General features: G+C 57.0%; 3 non-coding genes across 3 annotated transcripts in view; all 3 read right to left on the reverse strand.

Moving 5' to 3' along the window:
- The window catches only part of LOC139968418 (large subunit ribosomal RNA), a 4028-nt gene extending 2057 nt beyond the window's left edge, over positions 1–1971 (reverse strand). Inside the window, exon 1 of the ribosomal RNA XR_011793416.1 lies at positions 1–1971. This exon is cut by the window's left edge and continues 2057 nt beyond it. This is a non-coding gene — a ribosomal RNA (large subunit ribosomal RNA).
- A 434-nt stretch (positions 1972–2405) lies between these two features.
- LOC139968233 (5.8S ribosomal RNA) lies at positions 2406–2565 on the reverse strand. Its single transcript, XR_011793270.1, has one exon. It is a non-coding gene; the product is annotated as a 5.8S ribosomal RNA (ribosomal RNA).
- A 605-nt stretch (positions 2566–3170) lies between these two features.
- Positions 3171–5048, reverse strand: LOC139968349 (small subunit ribosomal RNA). Its single transcript, XR_011793354.1, has one exon. It is a non-coding gene; the product is annotated as a small subunit ribosomal RNA (ribosomal RNA).
- Between the last annotated feature and the right edge of the window lie 3861 nt (positions 5049–8909).

Below are 8909 nucleotides of genomic sequence, written 5' to 3' on the forward strand. Positions count from 1 at the left end.
TGTACGTCCGGGAATATTGACCCGGTTCCCTTTCGCCCAGGGTGCGATCACCCCGCCGTTCCCGGGAGGGAGGTCGGCGTGGCTCTCGCGGCCGCTCGGAGCGGAACTTCCCTAGGGCTTAGGATCGACTGACCCATGTGCAACTGCTGTTCACATGGAACCCTTCTCCGCAACTCGGCCCTCCAGGCTCTCGTTAGAGTATTTGCTACTGCCACCAAGATCTGCGCCCACGGCGGCTCCACGCGGGCTCTCGCCCGGACCGCTTCTTAGCTCACCGTGGCGTCCTTCCTACTCGTCGAGGCCGACTCTATTCGGTTCTCCTTGCCCCGACGGCCCGGCACAGCCATCACGCTCAGCGCCATTCATTTTCAGGGCTAGTTGATTCGGCAGGTGAGTTGTTACACACTCCTTAGCGGATGCCGACTTCCATGGCCACCGTCCTGCTGTCTGTATCAACCAACACCTTTTGTGGGCTCTGATGTGCGACCGAGTCGGACGGCTTAGCCAGGCGTTTGGTTCATCCCACAGCGCCAGTCCTGCTTACCAAGAGTGGCCCACTGAGCACTCGTTCATTCTCACTCGTCCGGCTCCAAGCCAGCGAGTCGGACCTCTTACCAATTGAAAGTTTGAGAATAGGTTGAGGTCGTTTCGGCCCCAAGGCCTCTAATCATTCGCTTTACCAGATAAAATTGTTCACGAATATCTCCCGAGCACCAGCTATCCTGAGGGAAACTTCGGAAGGAACCAGCTACTAGATGGTTCGATAAGTCTTTCGCCCCTATACTCAGGTCGGACGATCGATTTGCACGTCAGAACCGCTGCGGACATCCACCAGAGTTTCCTCTGGCTTCCTCCTGCCCGAGCATAGTTCACCATCTTTCGGGTTTTAGCATGCTTGCTCTTCCTCCGCTCCACCGGACGAGCCGGACGGAACGGGGTGGCGGTGCGCCCGACCCAGAGGGCCGGGATCCCGCCTCGTGACGGCCCTGTGCCGACCTTCACTTTCGTTATGCCAGGATAGGTTTCGGTAGACCCCCTCGACTTGCAAGCCTGCTTAGACTCCTTGGTCCGTGTTTCAAGACGGGTCGAATGAGGAGGCCTCGCTCACGCCCGACAGACCCTCCGCTTCGGCCGAAGCCGCGGCGAGACCGGACCCTCCGGATCCCGCCGGCCACGCGACAGCAAGCTGTGCACGCGACCGACGGAGACGCCGGTGGCCCGGACCCCGCTGCCTGAACCCCCGGGGGGGCAGGCCGTCACGCAGAGTCCTCGACAGAGAGCGCAGTGAGCAACCGTGACGGGCGGCGTAAGACGGCGAGGGCCGAAGCCCCCGCACGCCGCAGCCTCGCCCGCCCCTCTGCTCCGCTCTTCGGTCGGTCGCCGGGAAGGGCGCCGAACGGTAGAAGTGCGACGCGGACCGGACGGCGAAGCGCCGCGGGTCGGTCCCGAGGGATCCGAACCCGCACACGCTGCCGCGCCGACCGCGCCTGAATCAACCGGACGCCCCATGTAGCATGCGGCACTCATCCGTTTACTTCTTGGCAGTTTCACGCAATGTTGAACCCTCTCTTCAAAGTTCTTTTCAACGTTCCCTCACGGTACTTGTTGACTATCGGTCTCGTGCATAGTATTGAGCCTTGGATGGAGTTCACCACCCCTCTTTGGGCTGCATTCTAAAACAACCCGACTCTTGGAAAGCTTTCCCTCCGGCCTTCGAGTCCGCCCTACGGGCCTTACACCCGCTGCGGGTAAGCTGCAGCCCCGATCACAGTGGACTGCGGCCGGACTCTGTCGACCGGAGTTCAGTTTCCTTACGCCACAGGTCCCTCGCACCGCAAACGGGCGCGGGGATTCGGCGATGGGCTCTTCCTGCTTCGCTCGCCGCTACTGAAGGAATCCTTGTTAGTTTCTTTTCTCTCCGCTTAGTGATATGCTTAAATCCAGCGGGTAATCTCATCCGATCTGAGGTCTGGAATCGTGAAAGACACGTGGAACGTGATCGGAGTCATAGCGGCGACCCGGGGTCTCTCCTTCCCCGGCGCTCCCCGAAGAATCGGGTCGCCGGCGGGAAAGGGTGGCCTACCATGCGCCTGCGAGAACGCAGACGGGAGGACGAGAGACCCCGCGATTGGGTCGACCGGCTCTGCCCGGCAGAGGCTCCTCGACCGTTCCGGGGGGTCGGACGCTGGACCGCACCACGGGCGCATACGTCTACACCCCGATGGCACGTCGCACGACCGACGAACCCCCGGTTACCGATCGAGCCTGCTCGCCGAGTTTCACCGGCGCCGACATCACAGAACTCCATCTGACACTGACCCGACGCAGCCGGCCGTCGAAGGGACGGCTGCGGCCGGGCGCTCCTCCGGCGCGCGAACACGCCGACTCTGTGAGTGATTGTCTTCAGACGCTCAGACGGACGTGGCTCGAGGAGCAGAGCATCCCCGAGCCGCCATTTGCGTTCGAATAAGTCGATGATCAGTGAGTTCTGCAATTCACATGAATTCTCGCATCTAACTGCGTTCTTCATCGACGCACGAGCCGAGTGATCCACCACCAAGAATTGTCATTTGCCACTGGAAGACTCCCGCGTTCGCAAACTCTCCTCAGAGCCGAGGGAAGAAGTGGAACGGAAGGAGAAAGGACACGGGGACTCTGTGCCTTCTTTGCTTGTGACTGGAAAGAAATATCCTCCGTCGAGCCGAGGGGGGAAGCGGGCTCCCTCCTTCCCCCCACCGCCGCGAGGGCGGGTCGCGCGAGTCAGACTCGCCGACTGGGGGGAAATCGGGCGACACCGGTGCCCCTTCTCTGCCCTGCGGAGAATGCCTCGAGGAGCGCCGCGCCGCGGACGGCGACGGCGTCTCCACCCTTGCGGGACTTCTCCCTCGAAGCTACCGGGAGCGCGAGACTCCGTGAGACAGACGACGAGAGAAGAACCGGGTACTCCCCGGGCTGGTCTGTGTGTGACACGCCCGTCTCCTTTTTGTCGGAGAGAGCGAAGGCGAAGCGCGGGGTCTGACCTCGACCGTGGAACGGGGAAGGAGGCGGTGAAAACCCCGCTCGAGTCCCCCCGGCTTTTCCAATTTGCTCTCTCCGCGTGTCTCTCTGTGACGGCTTTTCCGACATTCCCCCTTTGTTCCCTCTCCGATCACGGAGGGGAAGGGTTCTGTTAATGATCCTTCCGCAGGTTCACCTACGGAAACCTTGTTACGACTTTTACTTCCTCTAAATGATCAAGTTTGACCGTCTTCTCGTCGCGCCTCGACAACCGGCCGAAGCCGGGGGTGCCAGACGGTCGATCCGATGGCCTCACTAAGTCATTCGATCGGTAGTAGCGACGGGCGGTGTGTACAAAGGGCAGGGACGTAATCAATGCGAGCTGATGACTCGCGTTTACTTGGAATTCCTCGTTCAAGGGACACAATTACAAGTCCCTGTCCCCAGCACGGAGAAGTCTCAGCGGATTACCCGGACCTTTCGGCCGAGGGCAAATGTACCCGCTGCTTGCGCCAGTGTAGCGCGCGTGCGGCCCCGGACATCTAAGGGCATCACAGACCTGTTATTGCTCCATCTCGTATGGCTGAAAGCCATTTGTCCCTCTAAGAAGTTCGCGGCTCACCACGACGGGTGGCCGGACTATTTAGCAAGCAAGAGTCTCGTTCGTTATCGGAATTAACCAGACAAATCACTCCACCAACTAAGAACGGCCATGCACCACCATCCACAAAATCAAGAAAGAGCTCTCAATCTGTCAATCCTCACTGTGTCCGGGCCGGGTAGGTTTCCCCGTGTTGAGTCAAATTAAGCCGCAGGCTCCACTCCTGGTGGTGCCCTTCCGTCAATTCCTTTAAGTTTCAGCTTTGCAACCATACTTCCCCCGGAACCCAAAGACTTTGGTTTTCCGGAGAGTTGCCCGCCGCGTCATGGGAGGAACGCCGGCGAATTACGAGTCGGTATCGTTTATGGTCGGAACTAGGGCGGTATCTGATCGCCTTCGATCCTCCGACTTTCGTTCTTGATCAATGAAGACATTCTTGGCAAATGCTTTCGCTGTCGGGCGTCTTGCGACGATCCAAGAATTTCACCTCTCACGCCGCAATACGAATGCCCCCGGCAGTCCCTCTTGATCATTACCTCAGGATCTCAAGACCAACGAAATAGAACCGAGGTCCTCTTCCACTATTCCATGCTGAGCTGTTCGGGCACTTTGGCCTGCTTTGAACACTTCAATTTTCTCAAAGTAAACGTTCCAGTCTCGCACGGCACTCAGTTAAGAGCACCGCACGACCAACCGAATCACTGGCCGGGAAAAATCTCCCACGACTCCCGTTTGACGGGGAGAAGGGGAACGGGCAGTGCACGCCTCACGGCGGACCGCCCGCCCCGGCCAGAAATCCGACTACGAGCTTTTTAACTGCAGCAAATTTAATATACGCTGCTGGAGCTGGAATTACCGCGGCTGCTGGCACCAGACTTGCCCTCCAGTAGATCCTCGTTAAAGGATTTAAAGTGTACTCATTCCGATCACAGGGCCTCCGAAGAGGCCTGTATCGTTATTTTTTGTCACTACCTCCCCGTGTCAGGAGTGGGTAATTTGCGTGCCTGCTGCCTTCCTTGGATGTGGTAGCCGTTTCTCAGGCTCCCTCTCCGGAATCGAACCCTGATTCTCCGTTACCCGTCACAACCATGATAAGCGCATAACTTACCATCGAAAGTTGATAGAGCAGACTTTTGAAGGGAGCGTCGCCGGTGCAAGACCGTGCGATCGGCATGATTATCTAGAGTTCACCAGCGGAGACCGGACCCCGAAAGGACCGGGCTGGCCTTGTTCCTAATAAGAGCACGCTTCCCCCGAAGGGTCGGCGCTTTGTTGCATGTATTAGCTCTAGAATTACCACAGTTATCCATGGTATAAGACTTTCTCCAATAAACCATAACTGATCTAATGAGCCATCTGCAGTTTCTCTTGTATGTTCAGGATTGTACTTAGACGTGCATGGCTTAATCTTTGAGACAAGCATATGACTACTGGCAGGATCAACCAGGTAACGGTCGACAGAACCGGGCTGGGCCCGTTCGCCGTCCGGGAGTCGCTCTCGCACTCCCCTCTCTCTCTCTCTGAATTCTCAATTGTCGATGCCGTGCTATTACGGTACAGTGATCGAAGAACCGCCCGAAGGGATTCTCGAGGTGTGTATCTCTACCCGAGTCGACTGGGTCGTCTCGAGAGGAGTCGCAGTGGTCCCGCCTCGGAGACGGGACCGGTTCGAAGCGACGCGGGAGGGCGACGGCTCGTCCACTGGAACAGGGGAGAGCAATCGCACGCCTCGAGCGTGCATTCGTTGCTTGGATGAAAAAGCCCGTACCGAGCGCCGAGTGCAACACATGGTCGCAGCAACGGCAGCATGCCCGAACGGGTCCCGTGGAGAAAGCTCGATATCTGACGACACCGAGGTCCTGCTCTTTCTCCACCGGGGGTTCTGCGGATGAAAAGGCTCAATATCTGAACGTCGATATATACGTGTGCACGGAGGGACACCTCTGCTCACGGGGCGAGTGGGTGAAAACCCCCGCTCTGAGCGCCGAGTTGCAACACATGGTCGCGATGAAACGACGGCTGACCCTACCGAAAGGGCCCGCTGGAGTCCAACCATGACACGTATACACACACGACAGACATTAAAAGCCTTCTCGAGTCTTGGATCGACTCTACTACCCCCCTCATATATAGAATCCGATTCACTCTGCCCGCTCGTTCTGACCATTGGATCACACACTTAAGCCAATACCCGCTACACTTAAGAGATCTCGAAATCTCGAACGAGACCCAGATTCTCTGCGGGTGAGTCGGGCGGCCTGCCGTCGCCGTCGGCTTGCCGTTTGCCTTTCGCCTGGTCGCATGGCACTCGTGCCATCGACCACGCAACGCGAGAGGCCTTCTCCCTTCTCCTTTCTCTCTCATCTCTACTCTCTCTCTTCTCCACCGGGGGTTCTGCGGATGAAAAAGCTCAATATCTGGGATTGTATATATACATATGCACGAAAGAACCTTCTACTCACGGGGCGAGTGGGTGAAAACCCCCGCACCGAGCGCCGAGTTGCAACACATGGTCGCGATGAAACGACGGCTGACCCTACCGAGAAGGCCAGCAAGGGTCTGACGTGCAAAAACATATTTACGCACCACAGGCAAGGAGCCTTTTCGAGTCTCGGGTGGACTCCCGTCCGCGAAAGCTTCATATCTGAACGTCGATATATACGTGTGCACGGAGGGACACCTCTGCTCACGGGGCGAGTGGGTGAAAACCCCCGCTCTGAGCGCCGAGTTGCAACACATGGTCGCGATGAAACGACGGCTGACCCTACCGAAAGGGCCCGCTGGAGTCCAACCATGACACGCATACACACACGACAGACATTAAAAGCCTTCTCGAGTCTTGGATCGACTCTACTACCCCCCTCATATATAGAATCCGATTCACTCTGCCCGCTCGTTCTGACCATTGGATCACACACTTAAGCCAATACCCGCTACACTAAAGAGATCTCAAAATCTCGGACGAGAGCCACACCTTGCGGATGCATCGGGCGGCCTGCCGTCGAGGTCGGCCGTCGCCCCGTCTCACAGACTCGTGCAACACGACGAGTCCCAGCCTACGCCTGTGTGCATCACCGTCGGCCTAAATCTCGGCCCTCGCCCGGTCGCATGACACTCGTGCCATCGACCGCACCATCGACCTTCTCACCCGGGAGCAACCCGTGTTTTCAGAGGAGTGCCGGGGTTGCTCCCGTGCCGGGTATGTCTTGTCCGGCGGCGCCCCGTCTCACAGACTCGTGCAACGACAACGGGTCCCATGCCTACGCATGTGTGCATCACCGTCGGCTAATTACTCGGCCCTCGCCCGGTCGCATGACACTCGTGCCGTCGATCACACCATCGACCTTCTCACATGGGAGCGACCCGTATTTTCAGAGGAGTGTCGGGGTTGCTCCCGTGCCGGATATATCTTGACGAAATCAAGGAGATATATGAGGAAACTTCTACAATTTGAAGATCGACCGGCGAGACAAGACACTCCCCTTAATATATAATCCGATTCACTCTGCCCACTCATTCTGACCATTGGGTCCACACACTTAAGCCAATACCCGTTACACTAAGTTGACCATGTTTTGTTTTTTTTGATATTATTATTATTATTTTTTTTTTGTCAACGTCCTCTGTAACGAAGTCAAAACTCTATGCATGTGTTCGCGTGTCGTTCTGCCGTCTCCGCCGGGCACATCCCAGCCAGCGCCCGATACATTTCAGTTGACAACGGTCACAACTCTATGCATGTGCTCGTGGGTCGTTCTGCCGTCAACGTCGGGAACACACAGGCCAGTACCCGCTACATTAAAATTGACAATGGTCACAACTCTATGCATGTGCTCGTGGGTCGTTCTACCGTCAACGTCGGGCGCACACAGGCCAGTACCCGATACATGCAAGTTGACAGTGGTCACAAACTCTATGCATGTGTTCGCGTGTCGTTCTGCCGTCTCCGCGGGCACATCCCAGCCAGCGCCCGATACATTCAAGTTGACAACGGTCACAACTCTATGCATGTGCTCGTGGGTCGTTCTACCGTCAACGTCGGGCGCACACAGGCCAGTACCCGATACATGCAAGTTGACAATGGTCACAAACTCTATGCATGTGTTCGCGTGTCGTTCTGCCGTCTCCGCCGGGCACATCCCAGCCAGCGCCCGATACATTCAAGTTGACAACGGTCACAACTCTATGCATGTGTTCGCGTGTCGTTCTGCCGTCTCCGCCGGGCACATCCCAGCCAGCGCCCGATACATTAAAGTTGACAACGGTCACAACTCTATGCATGTGCTCGTGGGTCGTTCTACCGTCAACGTCGGGCGCACACAGGCCAGTACCCGATACATGCCAAGTTGACAGTGGTCACAAACTCTATGCATGTGTTCGCGTGTCGTTCTGCCGTCTCCGCCGGGCACATCCCAGCCAGCGCCCGATACATTCAAGTTGACAACGGTCACAACTCTATGCATGTGTTCGCGTGTCGTTCTGCCGTCTCCGCCGGGGCACATCCCAGCCAGCGCCCGATACATTCAAGTTGACAATGGTCACAACTCTATGCATGTGTTCGCGGGTCGTTCTACCGTCACCGTCGGGCACACTTGAGCCAGTACCCGCTTGACTTTTTTTTTTTTTTTTTAAGTCAACGTCTTCTTCAAGGAAGTCCAAATTCTATGCATGTGTTCGTGGGTCGTTCTGCCGTCTCCGTCGGGCACACACAGGCCAGCGCCCGATACATTCAAGTTGACAGTGGTCAAAACTCTATGCATGTGTTCGCGTGTCGTTCTGCCGTCTCCGCCGCGCACATCCTAGCCAGCGCCCGATACATTCAAGTTGACGATGGTCACAACACTATGCATGTGTTCGCGTGTCGTTCTGCCGTCTCCGCGGGCGCATCCCAGCCAGCGCCCGATACATTCAAGTTGACAACGGTCACAACTCTATGCATGTGCTCGTGGGTCGTTCTAACCGTCAACGTCGGGCGCACACAGGCCAGTACCCGATTCATGCAAGTTGACAACGGTCACAAACTCTATGCATGTGTTCGCGTGTCGTTCTGCCGTCTCCGCCGGGCACATCCCAGCCAGCGCCCGATACATTCAAGTTGACAACGGTCACAAACTCTATGCATGTGTTCGCGTGTCGTTCTGCCGTCTCCGCCGGGCACATCCCAGCCAGCGCCCGATACATTCAAGTTGACAATGGTCACAACTCTATGCATGTGTTCGCGGGTCGTTCTACCGTCACCGTCGGGCACACTTGAGCCAGTACCCGCTTGACTTTTTTTTTTTTTTTTTATGTCAACGTCTTCTTCAAGGAA

This window comes from Apostichopus japonicus, chromosome 5 (assembly GCF_037975245.1).
Source record: "Apostichopus japonicus isolate 1M-3 chromosome 5, ASM3797524v1, whole genome shotgun sequence".
In the NCBI taxonomy this organism is placed as follows: domain Eukaryota; kingdom Metazoa; phylum Echinodermata; class Holothuroidea; order Aspidochirotida; family Stichopodidae; genus Apostichopus; species Apostichopus japonicus.